A 27,012-nucleotide genomic window follows, 5' to 3' on the forward strand; every position below is an offset into this window, starting at 1 on the left:
TAATTCAATAAGCAACAGTAGTAGTTTACCTGAGTAACCTCCCTATATGCAGACTAGGCAGAAATATACAATCAGCTTATCATTTCAGTACATAATATCACAAATTCGTAAATGTCAGGATCACTCCTTTCCCTTTTCCTTTTACTTTCCGACATTTCCCCCATTCTTTTCAGAGGAAAATATCTAAAAGGAACTTGTTTTACCTGCAAAACTTCAGACCCAGAGGTGGATTGGAATTACTAATTAATGAAAGAAGAATAAAATAGCTAGAAGCAATCTAACTGATTTGTTGTATTAGCGTTGTTTTCAAATTCCTACCACCCCCAATCCTCGTTTAGAACAAAAATTCATACCTTCTATCACAGTCTCTTTATGCTGCTATAGTAAAATACAGGACTGGGTAATTCATAAATAATAGAAATGTACTTCTCACAGTTCTGAAGGCTGGATGTCCAAGATCAAGGGGCAGGCAGGTTTGGTGTCTGGTGAGAGCCTTGTTTCTGCTTCCAAGGTGGTGCTTTGAATGCTGTGTCCTCACATGGTGGAAGAGCAAAAGAGAGTGGACCCACTGCCTCAAGTGCTTTTATAAGGACTTTAATTCCTTCCATAAGGGCTTCGCCCTCCTCATGTAATTACTTCCTAAAGTAGGGTAATTAGCAATCCCAAGGGGTTTAGATGCTACTGTTTAGATGCTGCTATCTAAAGAACTAGAAGAGCACTCTATAAGTGGGGTAAGAGGATTGCTAATCAGTAAATTACTCATTACTAATTTAGTACTTTTCAGCATTTTTAGTTTCTGCCATATATTTTACCAATTCAAATATAAACTCCAAGTAACCAAGTGTAGTGATCTGCTTTGTTAAGTGATGTATCTTCTGTACCTAGAAAATTGTACAACATGGTCAATAAATACCTGTTGAATACGTGGATATCGTAGATGAAATATAATGTTCTAATTAGGTGATTAAGTTTATTTGATTTAAATGTATGTACCTACCTATGATGGTGACTTTTAGTGTGACAGAAGCATCACTGTTTAGATGCTACTATCTAAAGTACTAGTAAAGCACTCTCTAAGTGGGGTAAGGGGATTGCTAATCAGTGGGGTACTAAAGGGCTAATTTGCTAATTTAGTCCTTTAGAGCACTTTTAGAGTGTTCTAAGTGAGGTAAGGGGATTGCTATTTAGTAGGGTACAATTTTAAATTAGTTCTTTAGGGATGACTTTATTGTAAAAGTGACATTTGTGCAGAAACTGAATGAGGTGAGTGGATAGTAGAGGAACTGTCCTCCCGGCAGAGGGAACAGCAATGTAAGTGTTCTTGAAGCAAGAGCATGGTCAGTGTGTTCACAAATCAGCAGGGAGGAGAGTGTGGCTGCAACAGAGTGGGCAAGGTAGAAATAGAAAATGAGTCCAACAGGAAAGGCCAGAAAGTGATCTTGCGGAGTACTATAAAGACTTCCTGAGTGAGGGGGGAAGCCACCAGAAGCTTTTGTGCAGGGAAGTGATGTATTTATTACTGTAGTTGCAATGTTGTGATTTTAGTGGTATGTGTGGAGGAGAGGAAGGAAGAAGGGATGCAAAAGGCAGAAACAGGAAGACCAGGTAAAGGGCTGTTCCAATAATTTACAAAAAATATAGAAGTGGTTTTTGATAAGGTACTAGTGGTTGAAGTGCTGTAAAAATAGTAAGATTTGGGGTAGATTTCGAAGGTGACGGCAACAGAATTTGCCTATAGATTGTATGTAGTGTATTAGAGAAAGACTCCAGAACAATCGAGACCATTCTGGCTAACATGGTGAAACCCCGCCTCTAATAAAAATACAAAAAAATTAGCTGGGTGTGGGGGCACGCGCTTGTAGTTCTAGCTGCTCAGGAGGCTAAGGCAGGAGAATCGCTTGAACCCAGGAGGCAGAAGTTGTAGTGAGCCGAGATCACGCCACTGCACTCCAGCCTGGGCGACAGAGCAAGACTCCGTCTCAAAAAGAAAAAAAAAAAAAACAGAGTTATTGTTTGCTAGGGTCTGGAGGACTGTGGGAGGAGCAAAATTTTGGGAGAAGTATCAAGAACTTGGTTTAGGACAAGTCAAATCTGAGATGATTATTAGACATCAAATGGAGAGGTCAGTTAGAGAGTTGGATTGACACGTCTGGAATTCATGTGGCAGGTTCAAGTTGGACATTTAAATTTGGAAGTTATCTGCATAATGCCATGAGACTAGGTAAGATTATCCTGTAAACAGACAGAGAAGAGAGGAGGGCCATGGACTGAACTTTGAAGAATCCCAGCATTAAAACATTGAAAACATGAGGAAAAGCAAGTAAAGGGAACTAAGAAGGAATGGTCAGTGTAGTAAGGCAGGAACCAAGACTGTCATGCCCTGGAAGCCAAGAGAAGATATTTCACAGAGAGTGAACACTGTTTCCATTAAGACAAGTCACAGGACTAATTTACTAAGTTATATAATTACAGGTATAACCTACATGGAGATGAGTGTTTGATGGAATGTTAGGTATGAGGTATCTGGAAGAGAAAATTTGGAGATAAAAGTATAGATAACTATATAAAGAAATTTTATTTTTAAGGGAAGCAGGAAATGGGATGCAGCTAAGAAAGGATACGTAGTTAAGATAATTTATTCAGAGATACTATAGCACATGAGTGTGTTCATGAGAGTATTTGATAAAGTCGATAACAATCATGATGCAGAATAGAGACAAGGAATATCTGAATGATGTTCCTGAGTAGACAAGAAGGAGAAGGATCTAGTGATCAGGTAGAGGGGCTGACCTTAGATAAGGACACAGATAGTTCATATACAACATGCAATGTGTATACTGGTGAATAATGCTTATTTAAAACCAATGTTAGGAACACTTAAGCCTTCATATTTCAAAGAAAATGTTCTCATAAAAATTGTACAGGAAATGGGTGTTTTTATATTCTCTAATTTATAGACGAGAAAAAGTAAAGTTAAACTGTATTTAGAAACCCACCTACTATCATAAAATAGTCTGCAAAGTTTTAATTAAGACCTGGATCTTCCTGGAAATTTTAATTAGAAATTGACTAATTGTCAGCCCTTAATCCATATAATTTAGATTCATTATTTCTTGTGGAAATAATGTTCCCAAATTTACCCGTATATCGAAATCACTTCTGGGGTGCCATTTTGCTTTGATTGGAGACAGAATCTCTGGTCTTAACCTTTGAACACTCTCATTTAGTAACTCTTGGGAGGAGGGAATGGGTGCTTTAAAATAAGGCATCATTTGTTTTCAAAGTGCTTTCACATTTGAGTACCACTGTAGTGTCAGACATATAAGCTATAGGAAATGATTTTCTGTATATAGGAATCCTCTGCAAGCCACATATATTTTTCATCGTGAAGAAAAATATGAACTTGTGAGAAGTTCAGTGGGGAATTTTTATGATAAATCACCTTCAGTGAATTATCTTTCATGATTAATAATGTTAGATATATGAATTTTCTTTTTATAAAGATTGGGGGCATTAATTTAGTGTTGAAGAGAGAATAGTAAGACCTCATTTGAGTGTTAGTTTCAGTTCCTTATAGTGGGTCCTAAGTTGGTGAGGGAGCATACCAGGGACTGAATCAGGGGCTTTAAGGAAGGCTAGTCCCAATTTTAATCATAATTATCTTGTTTTAACTTATTTTGTTAAAGTCCTGTTTGATATTTCATTTCAAAGAATATTTGTATTTTATTTAAACATACAAAAAACTGAATTACAGAGATGATATCCATCCGAGACTCCGGTCCCCAAACAGTAAAGTGCTCGGTCAGCTTTCTGACATCACTGTGGTCTCCATGCAAGAACATTGTTGTCAGACATCACTGATCAAAAGATGTTTACCAACTAGTCTCATATTCAGTGATATGAGACTATTCACTCTCAGCAAATAGTACCATTTTTATGAAGACTTCAATAAAATAAATCTATTTGACACTTTGTCCTAGGGTAACTGGAGGGACTGCCGTCTACAAAGATTAAATTAAGCACAAGTAAACATTATTACTAATGAGCTTTACTGCTAAATTTCACAATCTTCTTCTGATAAACTGGGCTAGATATGAACAACTTGAAGTACTATTTGCACAGAGTAAGTAGATCTAATGCTTAGAACAAAATTAAACTTATTTGGTCCTTCCCCTACTAAAACCATGCTCTTATCCCACCTTTTTAAGTATTACAACCCTGATTAATAATTTACTGAAATATTTAATTAAAAAATATACAGAAGTATTTTGTGTTAGTCTGAGTTTTCTGATAAGCTCACCAAAAGGAGATTAAATATTCAGAAATTTATTATTTAAAAAAACTGTGGGAGAAAATGGGGAGGGAGACAGGAGAGTCTGAGAGCACCATCAGCCCATGATACAAGTCTGAACCAGAGTGAAGGAGAAAGGGAAGGCAGGAAAAAAGTTTGAATGGAAGCATCTTAGACTACACTTGCCATTTTATGGAAAATTTAGCAAGCCAAACTCATCCATTAGAAGAGGCTAGCTTCTCCAGCACTAGACTTCCTTAGTATCTCTACCATGTTTTGTCATTGACTGAGAGCTGCCATAGGAAATGTGTCCTCTTCACAAACACAGCAGTGGGTTTTAGGGGTTGCAGCTGGGACTCTTGGTCAATTACACTTACTGCAGTTGGAGATTTGAGAGGCATATTCTCATGATCACCACACATGTACACATATACTCCCGTGTCTAAGTTTGTGTTATTCATCTATTATTGACGTCAGATTAAATTTTGCCTCCAATAACTGTAGAGGCTGGAGATTACCCTGAATTCAACTATAAAACTGGACAAGAGAACCTAATACTCCTGTTTTTTCATGCTACTCACTTAAATACATTTGAGTGTCTAGTTTTTCTATTTCTTCTTACTCTTCCTAGGGTCGTACCCATATGGGAAATTGAATGTACTTCTGTTTCGATTTAAAAGGAAGGCACTTTTCCCAAAAGGCACCATTAAGAAAGACTGAGAAGGTGCCAGCCCTGAGGCTGTGTGAACTGAGCTGCTCTTCACAGAGCACCGATTCCTCTCATTCCTCAACCTTGGCAGCTAATGGAATATGCTCCTCCAAGGGGGAAGATTTATTCACAAAATGACTCTATAGAAAAATGTACAAGGAGTAAAGCAGACCTGCTGTTAGGGTGATGAAATTTTTCATGCTCTGTTTGTGAAGTGATTGGTGTCTTCTCCCAGTTATCTTTGTGCTTTGGCTTCAATTTGAGATTACCAGGTGTCTGCCTTCCTATAGAAGAAATTTGAGGCTATTTAAAAGAGATGAGAAAATGTTCCTGTAGTTACATTCCTTCTCTCCAACCACAAACCTGGGCTGGTTCTAGAGACGCAAGGGGGAACGTGACAGGACTTTGAGTGTCAGGTTGCTCATGTAGAGATTTAGTATTTGGGCATTGCTATTCGGGAAGTAGGAAGTATAATGAGGTCAGGAGTGCTGCAATTTTTGTTTTAGTCTCAGTTTCACTCTGACTTTGAGAATATCTTTTAGGCATTTTTAATAGGAGATTTCTTATCTGAGCTGGCTGACTTAGCTGATCAATGTGATTAAGATACCTCCAGGAATTTTACAACATGGCAGCCCTGCATCATGGTTACTTCTCCCATCATTCAAAATCAAGTACTTTAATCAGCAGTACAGATGATGTAAGAGTGGAATTTCTGTGAGTGTTCAGCTGAGTATGTTTGTGTGTGTGTGTGTATGTGTGCATCTGTGCATGTGCTTGTACATACATATATATGATCATGGGATTCTTTTATTAATGAGTCAATAACCTCAAATTGTAGCAGGTGGATTTTTTTGAAACAGTTTGTTGTAATGAGAATGAAGAAAACTTTAGAGCCCCGAGAGATCTTAGCCCAGACTTTTAAAAAAAACATGTTTTGTCCAAGTGAACCATAATCAACTGTGATGCTTTTGAAAATACAGATTCACAGGCCTCACCGTAGATCTTCTAATTAAGACTGCTTTGGTATGGGACCAAAGAATCTTAATTTTTAACGAAGTCTCTGAATGCTTCTTTTATGCATGAGTGTTTGAGAATTGTTGATGTAATCAAGTAGTGCATTTTATAGATAAAAGCTGAGATTGAGAGGTGACAATATAAATGTATTAGTAGAATTGATCAAACTGATTCAGATAACTAGTATTTGAATTCCAATTGAAATAATAATATCATTAACTCATTCATGTATTAATTCCTCTAATAAACATGAATGGGATGCTTATTTAGGTACTACGCTGTTTTATATAGACTGTCTAATACTTAAACTATCTCTGTGATATAATAGCTCAGAAGTTACAATTATTTTTCTTTTCCACATAAGGAAATTGAGGCTAAATATTTCAAATAATTTGCCTATGTTCTGGCCCCTAGTATGCTGTTTTTTGTTTTGTTTTTTTCAAAACAGTATCTTGTTCCTTCACCCAAGCTGGTGTGCAGTGGCACAATCATAGCTCACTGCAGCCTCAAACTGTTGAGCTCAAGTGATTCTTCAGCCTCAGCCTCAGGACCTCTTGAGGCTGTGTCACAGGTGCGTTTTTAACCTTGGCAAAATAAACTTTCTAAATTGATTGAGACCTGTCTTAAATATGTGGTTCACTATATATCTATATGTCTTTAACAAAACAGGTAATTGAAACTCAGAAATTTTAAGGAATAGAACCAAGGTCACAAAAAAACAGGCATCTTGACTTCTAGCTGTCAACAGGTAATTTAATATATTTTTAGACCTGAATACTATGACTAGCTACTTGAAACTGATACAGGTTTGAGAGAAAGGCTCTAGACCTTTTGAAAGAGAATCAACTCAGACTTTCAGCTTCTGACTGAGACTGAATATACTGAAGGTGTTACTGATAGTGTCCCATTGTGCTGGAGGGTCCCTCTCGCCTGTCAGCTGAGTTATGCTTGGCTATGTGTTTCAATCAAGCAGTGAAATGGAGAGAAAACCGATGTGGTTATTTCCCCATATTTCAGGTTGCTGCCTCCAATGCTGTCAGCTGGGACCTTACATTATGCTAATGTTATTGCAGCATTGTGTTTGCATTCCAACAGGGATTGCTTTTGTTCTCACAAACTGCACCTCACCAAAATGTGGAAGTATCCAGTTTACAAATTCATTGCTACTCCTGGCTTCCTCAGGGACCATTTCAAAGTATTAGAGGATGGTAAGCAAATTAGTTATTTGATTCCAATGAACTGAGGTCAACATAACATCTGTTTTCCTCAACTTTGCTATCACCTTTATTTCTGAGGTATTTGCCTGTGCCTTAATTCATTCTGTCATCTAAGAGCATTTTCTTTGACCTAGAGCTACTTGTCTCCTGTCAGTTTTCTTTCAAGTTGTTTGCTTGCCACAGCCTGGTTAGAAAACTGTAACTGACTGAGTAATCAACAAAAATTCCTCAAGTTCTGCTGTTTTCAAACTCTGCAAATGCCATTTATTTCCAAAAAAAATTCAGCAGTGACATTTGACACAGTAAACATAAGTATTTTTGTTGTCAGTCTGGAAAAAGGAGGGCAAAAGTTCTTGGTCACCCACTCCCAGATCAAGTAATCCTGAAGTAATGCATTTATTGGTCAAGGTATTTTGTAAAGAATGTCTTAAATAAATGTTGTGAAACTTATTTTACTTATTTTTGAGATCTATGTTCTTCAAGAATTGGGAAAGTGAAAATAATCTTTTAAGTTATGCAATTACCATCACTCCCCCAAAGTCATCAGCAAAGTTTTTGGCCAAACTGGCTGCTCGTGTTAGCTCAAACGAACAGTGGATAAGACTGTATTGAATTAGGTTGTTCTTGTCATATGTTAGAAGCAGTCTCAATCCAAAGGGTAAGTACAACTGCAGTCCTGAAGGAGAACTAAAGTCAGAATTAAAGGAAATATCAAATGTCAAGTTCAAGAAGTGGAAAAAAATAAAAGCTACAGTGTCAGGAGCAATGGTAAGGAAAAGACTTGGAAGTGCAATGAATTTTTCCACCCATCCTTTGATCTTCTCTTTCTAATATACCCTTGTGGTGTTCCATGGGACATATCATGATCTGTCAGGTCTACCTCAGCTATGCCTCAAATTCCATTGTTTTCCTGCAGCAGACTTACAATGCCTGTGAGTCTAAGCCGTAAGAGATTCTCACAAGAGTCCCTAACTTATTTTCCAGCTTCTGTGTTGAATCATGTCAATCCACAGTCTATGTAGCACATAGACTCAATAGTTGGTTTAGAAAGCGAATCAGATCATATTGCTGTTCTGCTTGAAACTTTTTAGTAGTTGTTCATTTATCTTATGATTTGTAAGATCCAGCATGATTCTAGTTTTACTTGGCTTCCTCTCTTCATGTTATACCTTCAAGACCCACTCTCTCACTTCATTGCAATTGAGCCACACTTGGCTTCTTTCTCTTCCTCAGATGCATCAAGCCCCTTCGCAATACGCTGTCTTTCTCCTTGCTCATTACTTTGCGGGTTTTTTTTCCTCTAGCTCTTCAGATGGCTAACATCAGTGCCTTTCTTCAGGTCTACAATCAAATGTCAGCTACTCAAAGAGCCCTCTCTGACCAGCCTATCATAGTAAGCTGCTACCACTGACGTTTTATTTTCTGTCACATCATTTATATTACTTCCTTATATTATTTATCTTAATCTGCAGTATGATAGATTATGTGAATTGATCCACTCAACCTCCACTCTACCCTCCCTCTAAACTGCCTTTCTATACCACAGACACTGGTGAGCTAAAAAATCTACACTTACCAGACTTCTTTGCACTAGAATTCTCAATCAAAATTAAGTTTTAAGTAACTTTTGAAAAACAGAAGTGAAGTACAGGCTATTGTCTTGCTTACACTGACAAACAAGGTTGTTGAGATAAGAAGACCAAGACGCTATTTTGTGTTTCAGTGTATTCTCTCTAGTTTCATGGATGCTAGAGGCAACTGTGGCTCAACACTAGCTCTTTGAATGTGGTTACACGACACTGGAGGGCTTTTGAACATTTAACTTTCTGTTTCAAACTCTTCTGTTTAAAGTATCTAGAGTGTTTTTCTTAACTGCACTAAACACTGCCCAATTAATGTATGGATCTTATTTATTTATATGTTTATGATTTGTTTTTGTTTGTACCCACTTGATTGCAAGCTCAAAGGGGAGAGAGATATGCCTTATTCAGTACCATACAGTTGTTCAACACTAAAATATTTCTTGGCACAAAATTTGAACAAATGAAGATTGACAGAACACTTCATACAAATGCACTAAGCTTAATTCATTCAGGAAATAGGCCAAAGGAATCTGGACCATAACATTCTCAGTTCTGGTCTTGATTTATTTTGGACTTACATGACTTTAGGGAATGGAACTCTTTTAGAAACTAAGAGTATGATGCCCATGTTCTTGCTTTTCAGAATATATAAATGTTAACAGTGTCTATTGAATGGGTTTTCATGTAGATGTCAATGCATCCCAGTGAAAAAATAAGAGAACTAGATCAGGAGCTTTCATCCATAGCAATGGCTTTCAATAAAGCCATTGCTTTTCTGGCAATGTTGCTTTTCTGGCAATCTGCATATTCATCCTGGTGAATAAAATCCTATTTTTATAACTTGTGTTTTGCATGAGAAATCTGGAAATAGCATACGTTTCTGGTTATGCTGCAAGCTTCTGAGTTACTCCACCTGAGGCATATAGCCTTCCTTCACTTCTGTGTCTCCATTTCTCCTCTCTGCTCTTCCCTTCTCTCTCGTCTCCTCTCTTTTCTTTTTAAAATATGGATTAATATCACGCAACGGGCTAAATAATGCAGATTACAATATCCAATATCGTCATTCACAGAAATGAGTCAGCATCTTTCACTAAGCAACTTTCTACCAGGAGGGAGTTTCAAATATTTTGAAATACTTCACTTCTTCAGATGAAAAAGGGCACTGAATCAAAATGGAATTGCTGTTTATGTTGATCTGCTCTCTCTCACCTGCAATACTTAATCAGGTTACTGAGGTCCTCTTTACTCCTTTTCTTCTTCTGATAGTTTAAAATTGATATAGTGGCCTATCACTAGTACATTGATTCTAAGGGTAGGGAGCTGCTGCTATTGATGAATGCACTATGAATGATCTGACATATTTTCAATTCATTTTTTTCCTTTATTTTTTAAGTAACAAATAACTTTCTAGTATCTATAAAGGTAATTTTTTAACTGGCTGTTCTAAAAAATATATATATATATGTATATATGTACATACACACACACAAGCCAGTAATGTTGGGCTATCCCAAAAGCTGCATGAAAGGGAAAAACAGACCACATTTTTTGTTGTTGTTTTGTTTTTCCTAAGGCAGTTTTGAGAGCTCTGAAGCAAAAAGCAATTTTAGCCAATAAAAACTGATTCTCTCAAGTGCAGCAGCCAAATGTGGCCTCATTGCAACAGAGGAGGGAGCTGGAAGCCAGAGGATTGATGTTGCCTGCTTCCATGGGCTTTTATGAGCTCACTCAATGCCCATGTGATAAGCAGCATTTAGTGTGCAAAGAGCTAAAGAGACACACCAGTATGCATGTTGATGAGCAAAACCACTCATCATTCACCAACCACAGCCTGCTCCTTTCGATCCTCTTTTATGTGGGAAGAAGAGAGAACATAAAAACATGTGTTCAGGAGTTCTCTTTCTATTTATGTTGGAAGAAATAGAGAAGGGAAATGGTGACTAGGGGATTGAAATAAACCAACAAACCAAGAAGAGCAAAAGGAGAGCAGAGGAGAAAGGGGCAGAACCTAAGGCAGTACATTTCTCAAACACTGACAACATTTTCACCTTATGTTCTTTGTTCAAAAAAAGCAAAATAAGATACTGATTTGGCATTGTAGGCATGGAGAAAGAAGTAGAAGAAACAAGTGAGTTCTGCTAGTACATCTAATTCCTTACACATAGCAGCATGAAGAATGATTTTATCAGTTCTGCTCATTTTCCTTTATCCTTTTCCCTCCCTCCCTTCCTTCCTTCCTTTCTCTCTTCCTCCTTCCTTTCCTTCTTTTTTCTGTTTCAATTATTGGACTGCATTTAGAGATTACATGGTCCAGCCCCCTCCCTTTGCATATTAAGGATCAGACAACCCTTAAAAAATTAAATTACCTGCCAAATTAAATTACCTATTATCAATTCCTATAAGAGCTAGAAATGTAACTTAGGCTCTCTGACTTCTATTATAGTATCCTTTCCATTATTTTATCTGATATTATTAATAGTAGTTGGTATTTCTTTATGGAATTTATGTATCCTTAAGCATTAACTGTAATGATATTTTCATAAAATTTAGCATTATGTAAAAGTCACAATTGACATTGGTACAATGAGTTTTCAAGACACTTAAAAATCAGTAGTGAATTGTAGTAAGAAATTACAAAGTTACATTTTCTGTTGTCACAAACTCAGAGGTAATTTGCCTGGAACCAAGATCAAAGAGCCAATTCTTAATTATCTGAAGTAAAATCCGTTCCATGTCTGATATTTCTGGAGCACAAAAAGGAAGACAGGAATTAATACAATTTTAATGCAGCGAATATTGCTAAATATCCACGACAGTTCTGACTACTGACACCTTTGTTAGAATTGAAGCTGTGAAAGAAAAATAAATCTTAAGGCCCCAGAATCACTAAGCTAAAAGTCAAGCTGGCAGCTGCTTAGGCCAAACCTGCCTCCCATTCTATTAAAAGTCACCCCTCTGCTCACTGAGATAAATGCGTATCTGATTGCCTCCTTTGGAGACGCTAATCAGAAACTCAAAAGAATGCAACTGTTTGTCTCTTATCTACCTGTGAACTGGAAGCCCCCTCCCTGCTTCCAGTTGTCCCACCTTTGCTTCGAGTTGTCCTGTCTTTCCAGACAGAGCCAATGTTCATCTTATATATGTTGATCTATGTCTCAAGTCTCCCCAAAATGTATAAAACCAAACTGTGCTCTGACCACCTCGGGCGCATGTCATCAAGACCTCCTGAGGCTGTGTTGTAGGTGGCCATCTCAACCATGGCAAACTCAACATTCTAAATTAACTGAGACCTGTCTCAGTTAAAGTGCATTACCAAGATGTTAATTTACTTACATAAGTTGTGAAAAGATATTCGGAGTTCAACAAAGCATATGGTAAATTTCAAACATATGGAACAAAGGTTGTGGCAGTGAAAAAGTGTGCCTTGTATCATGCTTCTGGGGATCTTTATGTTTTTAGAAAATTAATTACTAGGAAACACTGGCTATTCTGAAAAAAAAAAAAAGGTGGTTAAAGTGGTTTATTAAAGCAATGATCTTGATACCTCAGGTCACACAATATTTTTACTTAAAATATGCAAATAATTAAGCAAAATATGTTTTGCTGTAGACAGAAATTGATCCAAGAATGTGAATTAATACTCAGTTATTCAATCTGTATGTCATAACACTGCCATAATAACAAGAAAAATCACGCTTTTTAAAATTCATAAAAATGGATTAATGTATCAGAAGGAAATGCTAAAAGGGATCATGAAAATCATAAAATTCAGCCCTTGATTTTGGTAGGGAAGAAAATTAAGCCTAGAGAATAAAGTGCATTACCAAGATGTCAGTTTACTTACATAAGTTCTGAAAATAATTATTTTCAAAATTCGGGCTTTCACTCGCGTCCGTGTGAAGAGACCACCAAACAGGCTTTGTGTGAACAATAAAGCTTTTTAATCACCTGGGTGCAGGCAGGCTGAGTCGGAAAAGAGAGTCAGCGAAGGGAGATAGAGGTGGGGCCATTTTATAAGATTTGGGTGGGTAGTGGAAAATTACAGTCAAAGGGGGTTCTCTGGCGGGCAGGGGCGGGGGTCACAAGGTGCTCAGTGGGAGAGCTTTTGAGCCAGGATGAGCCAGGAGAAGGAATTTCACAAGGTAATGTCATCAGTTAAGGCAGGGACTGGCCATTTTCACTTCTTTTGTGATTCTTCAGTTACTTCAGGCCATCTGGATGTATACGTGCAGGTCACAGGGGATATGATGGCTTAGCTTGGGCTCAGAGGCCTGACACGGGCTAGAAACCAATTCTTTTTTTTTTTTTTTTTCTATTTTTTCCAACACTGGATACCAAACATAAGGCAGAATAATTCTGGAGAGTCATAGATTTGTTGCAAGTTGCCTGTTAATCTAAATGTACAACAAACCTTATTGAGGTTTGAATAATAAACTTTATTTAAATACATATTTTTAATAAATGTAGATATTGGTATGACTGCCAATGTGTTCAGCTTGCCTACTGCCTAGACAAAGCCAGTTTAGACAGGGAAATTGCAATAGAGAAAGACTAATTCATTCAGAGCATTCTGTGAGGGAGACTGGAGTTTTATTATTACTCAAATCAGTCTCCCTGAAAACTGGGGAATCGAAGTTTTTCAAGATAATTTAGTAGGTAGGGACTTAGGAAGTGGGGAGTGCTGATTGGTCGGGTCGGAGATGAAATCATAGGGGGCTGAAGTGAGCTCTTGCTGTCTTCTGTTTCTGGATGGAATCACAGATTTGGTTGAGTCAGATTACTGGTCTGGGCAGTGTCAGCTGGTGCATTGGAAGGCAGGGTTTGCAAAATATCTCAAGCACTGATCTTAGGTTTTTACAACAGTGATACTATTCCCAGGAGCAATTTGGGGAAATTCAGACTCTTGCTCCGTGGCCCCTAAATTGTAATTTCTAATCTTGTAGCTAATTTGTTAGTCCTGCAAAGGCAGACTGGTCCCCAGGCACAAAGGGTTTTTTTTGTTTGTTTGTTTTGTTTTGTTTTGTTTTGTTTTTTTCTGGGGAAGAGCTATCATTATTTTTGTTTCAAAGTTAAACTGTAAACTAAATTCCTTCCCAAGGTTAATTGGGAATGAACTAGGACAGCTTAGAGGTTAGAAGCAAGATGGGGTTGGTTAGTTCTGCCCTCTCTCTCTTTCCCCATCATAATTTCCTCAGTTATAATTTTTCAAAGGTGGTTTCATTGATATAATTCCTATCAAATAATTTACCACTATTGATTTAACAGTAGTTTTTAAATACTTTTTTAAGTCCATGAAAAAGCAATGAATTTCCCAGTTTGCATGATTATTATCATTTGTATGTTTCCCAATATTTTTCATATTTAAAAGGATCCTCTTGTTAGAATATATTGAGAAATATTATTCTACTACATTAATGAGTTGTCCTTAACATGTTAGGATTTAATGTTAAAATTTATCATTTAATTTTTGGGCAAAAAATGTTGACAGAAACCTGGGTTCTGAGCTGAATTATAATTTAAAACCATCTGGAAAATTTCCTTATTATCAACTCAATTCCTACTTTTCAAGCATTGCCGTTCCTGAATTAATATTACTCAGTACTCACATACATTTACTTTAGAAAGTGAGAAGTGTGACAAAACAATTATATTCAGTCAAAGCTCAAATAACCTTCTACTTCGATTTGTAATTTTTATTTTTTTCCAAGTCAGCTTTTATGTGAGGATATTCTGGAATATAAGCATGCTAGAATTGGCCATTTCTATTGCATAATGAAATTCAGAATGACTTGGGAGGTAGTTTTAAACATTCAGTTTTGCACAATATTATTGTATCCTGACTTCAGGATTCTCCTTAGAAGCAGCCAAATAGAATTTAGCTCCTGGACCTGGGGAGTTAGTAAGCCTTACAAGGCAAGGACACCTGGTGGGGTGGGACTGTATTTGTCTACCTTTCACCAAGGCACCCAAGGCACTTCAAAGTGACTCATCAAAAGCTAAGTTTGGCAAGAGTGGAGGTTTTCAAAGAACTTCAATCACCTAGATTAACCAAGCCACAGGGATTCAAAATAAAGCAATTAGCAGACTTAAGTAACACAGGATGGTGGAATGCAGTCATTATTTTGGCTTCCACTATATAATTGTTTTTCCCCCCCATTAGTTGAGAGTGAAATGCTGCTTCTAACAAGTTACATGTAAAAACAGCCAGTGGAATTTAACACTTTTTAAAGGTCTGCCAGCAACTGCTTGTATGACCTTGGCATCTCTGATTGTGTTGAAATATATTAATTATCTAAATATGCATTTTCATTTAAATGTTAACTCCAAGAGTGTTCCTGATGTGATAATAGAGGGACAATTTAAAATAAAACTCTTGGGTAAGCCTTAGGTGAAATGGGGTTCAGGACATGCTACCCCAAAATATAGCACCTTGGCATTTGAGGAAGGAGCAGAAGCAGGAAGGAACTGAAGCAGGAAGTTCACTCTCACCTTTCCCTCACACTTTTCCCTTGAAGGAGGCTTTAAGAGAATTTGCTGGCCTCTCTCTAAGGTAGGTCATAGAACCTTCATTCCAGATGTGTCCACCCTATACCTAGAGGAAAAGAATACCATACAGGAACACGGAGAAGAATCTGCACTAATAGACGTTGCTAAATTGACCCTAGTTTATTACCATAGCCTTTGTCCTCTAATTATACACTTACATGGCTATTATGAGAAAAGGGTCTCAATCCAGACCGCAAAAGAGGATTATTGGACCTTGTGCAGGAAATAATTCAGGTGTAGTCCACAGAGTAAAGTGCAAGGATGTTTATTAAGAAACAAAAGTACTGAAAGAATGGCTACTCCATAGGCAGAGCAGCGGCGTGGGCTGCTCAACTGAGTATACTTACAGTTATTTCTTGATTATATGCTAAACAAGGGGTTGTTTATGAGTTTTCCGGGAAAGGGGTGGGCAATTCCCAGAACTGAGGGTTCCTCCCCTTTTTAGACCATATAGAAGTGGTCCCCAACCTTTTTGGCACCAGGGACCAATTTCTGTTAGAGGGTGGCAGTGTACGGTGTGGTTTTGAGATGAAACTGTTCCACCTCAGATCATCAGGCATTAGTTACAATCTCATAAGGAGTGTGCAACCTAGATCCCTCGCATGTGCAGTTCACAATAGGGTTTGCACTTCTATGAGAATCTAATGCCACCGCTGATCTGACAGGAGGCAGAGCTCAGGTGGTAATTCTCACTCGCCTGCTACTCATCTGTGGCTGTGCGGCGTGATTCCTAATAGCCCATGGATGAGTACTGGTCCACAGCCTGCAGGTTGGGGACCCCTTCCATATAGGGTAACTTCCTGATGTTGCCATGTCGTTTGTAAATGGTCATGGCACTGGTGGAAGTGTCTTTTAGCATGCTAGTGCATTATAATTAGCATATAATGGGCAGTGATGAAGACCAAAGGTCACTTTTATCACCATCTTGGTTCTGATGAGTTTTGGCTGGCTTCTTTACTACATCCTGTATTATCAGCGAGGTCTTTGTGACAATGTATCTTGTGCCAACTTCCTATTTCATCCTGTAACTAAAAATGCCTAACTTCCTGGGAATGCAAGCCCAGCAGGTCTCAGCCTAATATTGCCCAGCTGCTATTCAAGGTAGTCACTCTCGTTCGAATGCCTCTGATATGCTTTACCATAAAAATATAGTTTCTCTTGTTTCTTTGGATTCTCTTTTAGGAAGCCTTCTGTGTCATGAAAACTTGTATTTGGTAAATGTGCATTTTCTCTTAATTTGTCTTCTGTTATAGGGGCCTCAGCAATGAACCTTGCAATGGGTGAGAAAGTTTTTCTCCCCTATAGGTATACTTTGCTAAAAGTAACCTTGTGTTTGACATTGAGTGGGAGGAAATGGGGATGAGAAGGTTGCCATTAATAATCTAGAGCCAAATCTAGTGTATATTACATGTCTGTATTAAACTGAGACACTGTTTTGAATAGATTGTAAAAATAACATACAAGGTATACTTAATGAGATATATAAACAGAGAGAGCCTTGGGGTTAAATCTCAGCTGGGTTATCTACTAACCATGTGATCTGGAACAAAGTTTGTTTTGTCTTATTTTAAATTTGATGATCTGTTCATTTTTATCTTTAATACAGAACTATAAATGTCTTACAACATCATTGGAAATATGAAGTAAAATATATTTAAAAATAGCACAAAGTAGATATTACTTTAGAATAGAGCTGTTTATTTCTCTTTGTTCCTTTTCTAACATAATCTAACATAAAAGAGTACCTATCAAATTTTTCCCTATAAAATGATTTTAAAATTAGCGGAAAGATCATACAATGTTAGATCTGGGAGGGGCATTAAAAACATTTGCTCCCTATTTTTCAAGAAAAAAATGTTGAGTCCTAGAGTGGTTAAGTGACGTGTTTATTGTGGGCTTAAAACAAATTTCCTATAGGGCCGGGCATTCATTTTAGTGTAAGCCATAGCAGTGACAAAGAGATTTAAATGCTGTCCTTCAAATTTTTCAAATCTTATTAACTACAAATATCAATTCAAATGGGAAGTTCTTGCTCCCTAAAAGATTATTTTAGAAAACCATCAAACTCTGGCATAAAAAAAAAAAAAAAAAAAAAAAAAAAAAAAAAAAAAAAAAGATTAGATTGCAAAATAAATTATGTCACCAACTTTTCTCTGTTATAAATTCTGTATAGTATTTTAAAATATGTTCTCTTGATAATTGCATTTATCTCAAAGTGTTTATGTTGACTTGCATAACCTCTTTGGTTTGTTCTAAGTTTGGCTACTTAATATTTCTTTCTGCTGTTGAAAATTTTTTGATAACATAGCTAATTTTAAATAATTCTTGAAAAATGAGAAACAAGGCTGAGCGCGGTGGCTCACGTCTGTAATCCCAGAACTCTGGGAGGCCGAGCAGGGCGGATCACCTGAGATCAGGAGTTTGAGACCAGCCTGGCCAACATGGTGAAACCCTGTCTCCACTAAAAATACAAAAATTAGCTGGGTGTGGTGGCAGGCAGCTGTAGTCCCAGCTACTCTGGAGGCTGAGGTAGGAGAATAGCTTGAACTCAGGAGGCAGAGGTTGCAGTGAGCTGAGATTGCACCACTGCACTCCAGCCTGGGCAACGAGAGCAAAACTCCATCTCAAAAAATAAAAAGAGAAACAAAATTAATCATTTGTTAAATCCTCAAGTATAATTTTTAATGGTGAAGAAACGTATTATTTTAGCCCAAATAAAGGAACTAGGATACTGTATATCAAATAATTAATATAATATTATTTTCTATGAGGAAAGCATAAAATAAACAATAGACTTTAAATATGCTTGCCACTGCTGCCTTTCCAGTCTATAGAAAAATTTTATAAATAGCAAAAACCTCTTGCTTTCTATTGGTAATAGATTCTATTGGTAATAGATTCAATAATGCTCACTGAATTATCTAAAATTGATAACATCTAATCAAATGGATTTTACAGCAACAATAATAGGAGCTAAAAAATTGAATTTATAGAGAAACCCACTATGGTCTACAGCATAAACAGTTATGGAGAGAGCTGGGCATAAATAGCTAACCACAATTCAACATGACAATTGCTATTAAGGACCTAAAACATAAAATAGGAAGAATAGAGAAAGAGAGATCAAGTAATTGCCTTACAAAAACAGAAGAAGACTATAAAAGAAGAGGCATTTCAGCTTGATTTTGAAAGATGAATATAATATTCAAATGGAATTAAATGTTTAGAGATTTGCATTTTTTATAGGAAATAAATGAGGCCATTTGAGATAACTCTCTTTCAAAATTTTATAATATGATTTTATACATTAGAGAGAAAGACTTCAGTGGTCAGGTGGTTTGAGCTAATTTGACTGTGTTTTAAGAAACTTACACCTGAAAGTTGGAAGATTTCAAGAGGGAAAATAAACTAACAATAATTTTAAGTGAAGTGTTTTGTTACTTTAGATGTTTTCTTAAGTTTATACCCAAATTAGACATAATTTAGGCTGAGATTACAGTTCAATTCAATTAATATTTATTGGCTTTATTTATAACACTGGGCCATAAGATAGCAATCTCATGCTATCAATTTTACAAACTAGAAGGAAGAAAGCAAGCATGCCATGTGACCTGAACACATATGTTTTATCTCTTTAACATGGTTGTACACTTCTTGAGGACCAAATATCAATCAATATCTGCTTCACAAATGTATTTTCAATTATTCTTGGTATGGTATCTTATACAGAGTGATCAATAATTAAGTTCAACACAAGAGTGCAGTTATGAATCAGAGGAGAACAAATCACAACTGGCTAGCAGAATTAGAGAAAGCTTCAGCTAGGAGGGGATCTTTTAGATGAACCTCAAAGATCAAGAGGCCCAAGAAAATATACAAATGGTCACTAAGTACTTTAGATGATGCTCAGCGACATCAGCCATTAAAGAAGTGGAAATCAAAAGTACAAACTTCATACCAACGAGGATGGCTATAGTAAAATAGTTATATAATAGCAAGTTTTGACAATGATGTGAATAATTGGACTCCTATACAATATTGACAGGAATGCAAAATTAAATGGAAATGAATTCTCTTTTGGAAAGTAATCTTGAAGTTCTTCAAAACATAGATTCACCATAACCTAGCAATTCCACTCCCAGGTTACATAGACAAAAACATACATCCACAAAAAGATGTACAAAAATGTTCCTAACAGCATGTTCATAGCAGGCAAAAAGTAGAAACAACTCAAATGTCCATCAGCTGATGAATGAGTAAATACAATGTTGTCTGTACATACAATGAAATTTTACTCAGCAATAAAAAGGAATGAAATACCAATATCTGCTACAACATGGATGAAACTTGAAGGCATTCTAAGTGAAAGAAATCGGTCATAAAACATGGCATACTTTGGGAGGCCAGGGCGGGTAGATCACGAAGTCAAGAGATTGAGACCATCCTGGCCAACGTGGTGAAACCCCGTCTCTACTAAAAATACAAAAATTAGCTGGCCATGGTGGCACGTGCCTGTAGTCCCAGCTACTTGGGAGGCTGAGGCAGGAGAATCCCTTGAACCTTGGAGGTGGAGATTGCAGTGAGCCGAGATCACGCCACTGCACTTCAGCCTGGCGACAGAGCAAGACTCTGTCTCAAAATAAAAATAATAATAAAAAAAAAGATGGCATATTATATATCCTATTTATATGAAATACCCAGAATAGGCAAATCTTTAGAGAAAAAATAGTAGTTTAGGGCTAGGATGGGGGAGGATAGCTGGGGGAAATTGAGATTAACTGCTAATGGATATGGGTTTCTTTTTTATTTTTAATTGACACATAATTATTGTACATATTTATGGGATACAATGTGATGTTTTGATACCTGTGTACTTTATGCAGTAATCAGAGTAATTAGCACATTCAACTTCTCAAATATGTATTATTTCTTTAGGGTAGGAACATGCAAAATCCTCTCTTTTAGCTCTTTTGAGATATATAATAACTTATTGCTGACTAGAGTAACCCTACTGTGCAATATAGGACATCAGAACTTATTCTTTCTTTCTAATTATAACTTTGTACCCATTGACCATCCTCTCCACTATTTTCTCCTCCCTCCTACCTACCCAGTCTCTGCTAACCAGTGTTCTCTACTTCTGTGAGATCAACTTTTTTAGATGCTGCATATGAGTGAGAATGTGCTATTTGTTTTTCTGGGTCTAACTTATTTTACTTACCATAATGTCTTCCAGATTCATTCATGTAAAATAAGGTTTTGTTCTTTTTTTTAAAATGAACAAATAGTATTTCATTGAGTATGTATTCCACAGTTTTCTTAATCTATTCATCTGTTGTTGAACACTGAGGTTGATTCCTTATCTTGGCAATTTTGAATAGTGCTGCCAACATGGAAGTGCAGATATCTCTTTAATTTCCTTTCCTTTATATATATTCCCAGTAGTGGGATTGCTGGGTCACATGGCAGTCATATTTGTAATAATTTGAGGAATCTCTATAGTATTTGCCATAATTTGCATTGCTTAACATTTCAATGAATAATCTCTTCAATGAATAATCTCTATAGTATTTGCCATAATTTGCATTGCTTAACATTTTAATGAATAATGTGTAAGGGTTCCCTTTTCTTCATATCCTCACCAAGACTTGTCATCTTTTGTCTTTTTGATAATAGGCATTCTAACTTGGGATGAGGTGATAATCTCATTGTGATTTTGATTTGCATTTTCCTGATAATTAGTGATAGCATTTTTTCATATACTTGTTGGTCTTTTGTGTATATTCTTTGGGAAAATGTCTGCTAAGGTGTTTTGCGCAGTTTTAAAATCAGGATACTGTTATTAGTATTATTATTGGCTTTCGAATTCTTCGAATTTCTTATATATTCTGGATAGTAACCTTTGTCAGATATAAAGGTTGGAAATATTTAGTCTCATTCTTTAGGTTGTCTCTTCATTCTGTTTGTTGTTTCCTTTTCTGTGCAGAAGGTTTTTTAAGTTTAGTGTAATCCCATTTATCTATTTTTGCTTTTGTTGATTATGCTTTTGAGCTCTTATCCAAAAAATATTTGCATAGTCCAGTGTCATGAATCATTTCCCCTATATGTTTTTTTCTAGTAGTTTAATAGTTTCGGGTCTTGCATTTAAATCTTCAATCCATTTACAGTTGATTTTTAAATATGGTAAAACATAAGGGTCTGGTTTTATTCTTCTGCATATGGTTATCCAATTTTTCTAGTACCATTTATTAAAATGATTATTCTTTTCCATAATCTGGTTTTCTTGGCACCTTTATTGAAAGTCAGTTAGCTGGAGATTTGTGGATTTATTTCTAGGCTCTATCTGTTCCACTGGTATATGTATCTGTGTTCTTGTAGTAATACTATACTGTTTTGGTTATTCTAGCTTTGAAGCATGTTTTGAAATCAGCCAGTGTGATGCCTCCAGCTTTGTTGTTGTTGTTGTATTGTTTGTGTTGGGTTTTTTTGTTTTGTTTTTTTGTTTGGTTTGGTTTGTTTATTTTCTCCTCAAGATTTCTTTGGCTATTCAGGGTCTTTTGTCGTTCTACATGAATTTGAGGATTTTTTTTTATTTCCGTAGAGAACGTCATTGGTATTTTGTTAGAGATTCCATTGAATGTTTACTTTGGATAGCATGGACATTTTTTTTTTGTTTGTTTGTTTTTTGAGATGGAGTCTAGCTCTGTCACTCAGGCTATAGTGCAGTGGTACGATCTTGGCTCACTGCAACCTCTGCCTCCCGATTGAAATGATTCTCCTGCCTCAGCCTCCTGAGTGGCTGGAACTACAGGCACGTGCAACCACACCCAGCTAATTTTTGTATTTTTAGAAGAGATGGGGTTTCACCATATTGGCCAGGCTGGTCTCAAACTCCTGACCTCGTGATCTGCCCGCCTGAGCCACCCAAAGTGCTGGGATTACAGGCACAAGCCACTGTGCCCAGCCAGCATGGACATTTTAACAATATTAGTTATAATCCCTGAACAGGGGATATCTTTCCATTTAGTTTCATACTCTTCAATTTTTTTAAACAATATTTTATCATTCGCAGTGAAGAGAGCTTCACCACCTTGGTTCAATTTATTTCCAGGTAACTTATTTTTTAATAGCTACTCTTAATGGGAAAGTTTTCTTGATTTCTCCTTCAGATAGTTCATTACTAGCATATAGAAATACTACTACATATAGCATATATTAGCATATAGAAATGCTACTGGTTTTTATGTTGTGTATCCTGTAACTTTATTAAATTTGTTATTTCAAAAGATCTTTGAATTCAGAATTTTATTTATGTATTTATTTGAGATAGAGTCTTACTCTGTTGCCCAGGCTGAAGTGCAGAGATGTGATCATGGCTCACTGTAGCCTCAACCTCCTGGGCTCAAGCAATTTTCCCACCTCAGCCTTCTGCGTAGCTGGAATAGCAGGTGCATGCCACCACTCAAGGCTAAGTTTATTTATTTATTTTTTGTAGAGATGGGGGTCTTCCTGTGTTGCCCAGGCTGGTCTCAAGCTCCTGGACTAAAGCTAGCCTCCCCCATTGGCCTCCCAAAGTGCTGGGATAATAGGCATGAGCCATCATACCCAGGCTCAGAAATTCTTTTTTCTTCTTGATCTATTCTGTTGTTGAAGGTCTCAATTGTACTTTTTGTTTCATTTATTGAGTTCTTCAGCTCCAGGATGTTTTTTTCTTATATTTATCTCTGTGGAATTTCTCTATTCAGATAGTAAATTGTTTTACTGATTTTATTGAATTGTTTATTTATAATCCTTATTTTTCACTGAGTTTTCTTAAGATTATTATTTTTAATTCTTTTTCAGGCATTATATATATATTTTTTCCTTTGGGATCTGTTACTGGAGAAATATTGTATTCCTTTAAAGGTGTCATGTTTCCTTGCTTTTTCATGTTCCTTGTGTCCGTATGTTGATATCTGAACATCTGGTAGAACAGCCTACCTTTTTCAATTTTGTGGAGCAGCTTTTGTAGGCAGAGAATTATTCCTGTAGATGGGTCCTAGGGAGTCAGTTCGATGGTGTGCATTAGTTTTGATTCTGGATAAATGCAGTAGTATAATTTCCATGCAGTTTATTCTCCTAAATCCATGTCAGAGATGTCTGCCAATGCCTTCGCTGCCTAGGCTGAAGGAGATTATGGTGGCAATGGTGGCACAGTTTTGTCAGAGATGGCCTCACTGAATTTGTTCTCAGGCTGGGGGCATGGTGTATCGGGTTGGCCAGTCAGAAGCCAAAATCACTGGAAACAGGGTCCTTAGTCTGTTTTTCAGGCTGAGGGTGCAGGTGCACAGCAAACAGTTCTGCTAACTCCAGGGCAGGTTTCCCAGAGAAAGTTTTGCTGGTTTGTTTCTTCAGCCAAGGATGCAGGAACATGCTGGTTTGGTTAGTTTCGGAGTGTGGCAGCCAGGCTGTTTCTCTGGAGAGGGTGCAGGCCCACAGCAGTTCAGCCAGATTGAGGGTAGGGCTTCCAGGGGCAGGTCACTGAAACTTTTTCTCCTGCTGGGAGCTCTAGTGCATGGCAGTTTGCCTGGCCCACACAAGATTGGTTTTCACACTATGCAGAACCACCTGTTCCTTGAGGGGCAGGACATCACATGGGCCTGGGCACTGGAGTCACACCTATTTGTGGCTTCACTCTGAGCAGGTAGGATCATTGCATTGCAGCCACCTATGTGAGCACGGTGGAATGATGGCAGAGCCTTAGGGCAGGACAGATGCAGAGCCTACTGGCCCCCAGAGTAGGACACACTCCAGCAGTGACTCTGGTTTCAGAATGGCAGTATGCTGTAACAGCTTGGGTCATGTGTCAGGAGGCAGTGCACAATGTAATCTCCTCCTCTGGAACAGTGTAGCCACCTGAATTCTAAGCAGCTCCTCCAAACTGGGCTCAGGGCCTGTGAGGACTGCTGGATTCTTCCGTAGCAAAAACTGCAGGTGTCTGTGGTAGTAATGTGGGGTGTTGGGGGCCTCCTACTTACGTTTTCCTCACAAAGGGAAATCCCTCCTGACTCTGAGCTCATCTGATCCTGGCAGAAGAGATGGGGCAGCAGAGGTAGGGTGCCTTGCTGTTCTCTCTATGCTGCTATCCTCAGTTTCTGTGATCCACAGGGACTTCACCACTCCCTTGCTGTACTCCATCACGCTTCTTCACAGGCTCTGATTGTATTATAGTTGTTTATTTGTTCTTTTGGTCCTTTTTTGTGGGGAGGATAAGCGCCAGGCCATTCTAGTCAGTCATCTCGCTGCTGTCAGTCTGGGTTTTTAATTTTTTTATTTTTTTGAGGTAGTAAAAATGTTTTTTAATGAATTGTGGTGAAAGTTACACAACTCTTTGAATACAGTGAAAATCACTGAATTGTACATGTTACATGACTGAATTATTTGGTATGTGAATTATATCTCAATAAGGGTGTTAAAAAATAAAATTTTAAAAATTATCCTACTGAAACATGATAGGGGCATTCCAATAAGGAAGATGACATGAGAAATGCAGAATAGAGGTGAAAAAGTCCAGGACCTTTGGTGAAAGAGTCAACAGTTTAATAGAGTATGAAGTATGTAGAATTCTCAATGTTTCCCAGGACTCCCTAGCCCTGGTGTACATATATGTGCCCAGTTTTTAATCAAACACTGATCCAGATGTTGCTGCAAAAGGATTTTGCAGATGTAATTAAATCCTGAATAGTTGACTTTAGATTAATCAAAAGGAAGATTATCTGAGGTATACCCAACCTAATCAGGTCAATACTTGAAAGAAGTCAGAGAGATTCTAAGCAGCAGAAATTGTTCACTTGCTAGCTTTGAAGAAGCAGACAAGCAAGCTATGAACTGCTGTGAAGAGCTGAGAGGGATCTCTATGAGCCAAGAGCAGTCCTAGACAGGCAGTCAGCAAGTAAATGACAACTTCATTCCTATGTTTACAAGGGAGTGAATTCTGACAATAACCAGTGAGCTTGGAAGATGACTTCCAACCTTCTATGACATCATGGCCTTGGCTGTCCAGCCTGGTGAACAAGCTAATGATTTCAGCCTGGTGAAAAGCTAATCAGAGAAACCAACAGGCTTGTATCCAGACTTCTGACTCTTGGAAACTTTGAGATAATAAATGGATATTGTTTTAAGCCACTAAGTTTGTGGCAATTTGTTATACAGCAATAGGAAACTAATATAAGCGCTTAGTGAAAAAATGGAAGATGAGTCTAGAAAAATATAAAAAAATTCACTACTGCCTGGAGGCTTCAATGATTGGTTGTAATTAATTCTTTTCCTTTCAGCCCTGTTAGCATAAAAATGATGAAGGTGTTACCAACATTTACGTGCCTGACTTTCAAATTGTATTTAGAATATATACACACAGTTTCATCAATACCCACTTTTTCTTTGACTCAAGCTGTGAAGTTATTTTTGCCGTGTTTTCTTATAAGATGTGCATGGTTTTTTTTACATTTAGATAAAAATATGTTGGACATTTATGATAATGAGCTGAAATATTTTGTTCACCTTTCTGCTTTGGTGAATTTGGGAACATCAATTTTCAGACACCAACCTTTGATTTTAAAAGGTAACTGGTTTATTAATGTCTCTTGTGTCACCTTCCATGAACAGTGTGTAAAATCCAAGTTATATTTAAAAATAATGGCTGGGCGCAGTGTCTCAAGCCTGTAATCCCAGCACTTTGGGAGCCCGAGGCAGGTGGACCACGAGGTCGGGAGATCGAGATCATCCTGGCCAACATGGTGAAACCCTGTCTTTACTAAAAATATAAAAATTAGCTGGGCATGGTGATGCATGTCTGTAATCCTAGCTACTCGAGAGGCTGGGGCTGGAGAATTGCTTGAACCTGGCAGGCAGAGATTGCAGTGAGCTGAAATCGTGCCATTGCACTCCAGCCTGGGCAAAAAGAGCGAAATTCCGTCTCCAAAAACATTAATAAATAAATAAAAATAAAGTTTGTTGCTTTTTCTGAGAATTTTACATGTATCACAGGCATATTGTAGAAATTTTGGAAATTGCCAGGTACAGTGGCTGACATCTGTAATCCCAGCACTTTGGGAGGCTGAAGTGGGAGGATCACTTGAGGCCTGGAGCTTGGGACCAGCCTGGGCAACATAGTGAGATTAAAAAATTAGCTGGGGCCAGGCACAGTGGCTCAAACCTTAACCCCACCACTTTGGGAGGACGAGGTGGGTGGACTGCTTGAGTCCAGGATTCAAGACCAGCCTGGGCAACATAGCAAGACCCTGTCTCTATGAAAAATTTTTTAAAAATTAGCTGGGCATGGTGGTGTGCCTATAGTCCCAGCTACTTAGGGGGCTGAGGCAGGAGGATTGTTTGAGCCTGGGAGTTAGAAGCTGCAGTAAGCCAAGATCGTGCCACTGCACTCCAGCCTGGGTGACAAAGTGAGAACCTCTGTCAAAAAAAAAAAACAGCTGGGTGTAATGGTATGCACCTATAGTCCTAGCTACTTTGAAGGCTGAGGCAAGAGGATCACTTGAGCACCAGAGTTCAAGATTGCATAGAGCTATGATTGTGAGACTGCACTCCAGCCTGGATGACAGAGAACCTGTTTCAAAAAAAAAAAAATTTGAAAGCTTAAGAAAATAGTTATTTGCA

At 37.6% G+C, this 27,012-nt stretch overlaps 1 long non-coding RNA gene across 1 annotated transcript in view; it reads right to left on the reverse strand.

The window, feature by feature from the left end:
- Nucleotides 1-27,012, reverse strand: part of LOC134732376 (uncharacterized) — a 1,392,928-nt gene that overhangs the window by 53,605 nt on the left and 1,312,311 nt on the right. The window contains exon 9 of the long non-coding RNA XR_010115476.1: nt 30-1,978. This is a non-coding gene — a long non-coding RNA (uncharacterized lncRNA). The remainder of the gene's footprint in view (nt 1-29; nt 1,979-27,012) is intronic.

This window comes from Symphalangus syndactylus, chromosome 14 (genome assembly GCF_028878055.3).
Source record: "Symphalangus syndactylus isolate Jambi chromosome 14, NHGRI_mSymSyn1-v2.1_pri, whole genome shotgun sequence".
Lineage (NCBI taxonomy): Eukaryota > Metazoa > Chordata > Mammalia > Primates > Hylobatidae > Symphalangus > Symphalangus syndactylus.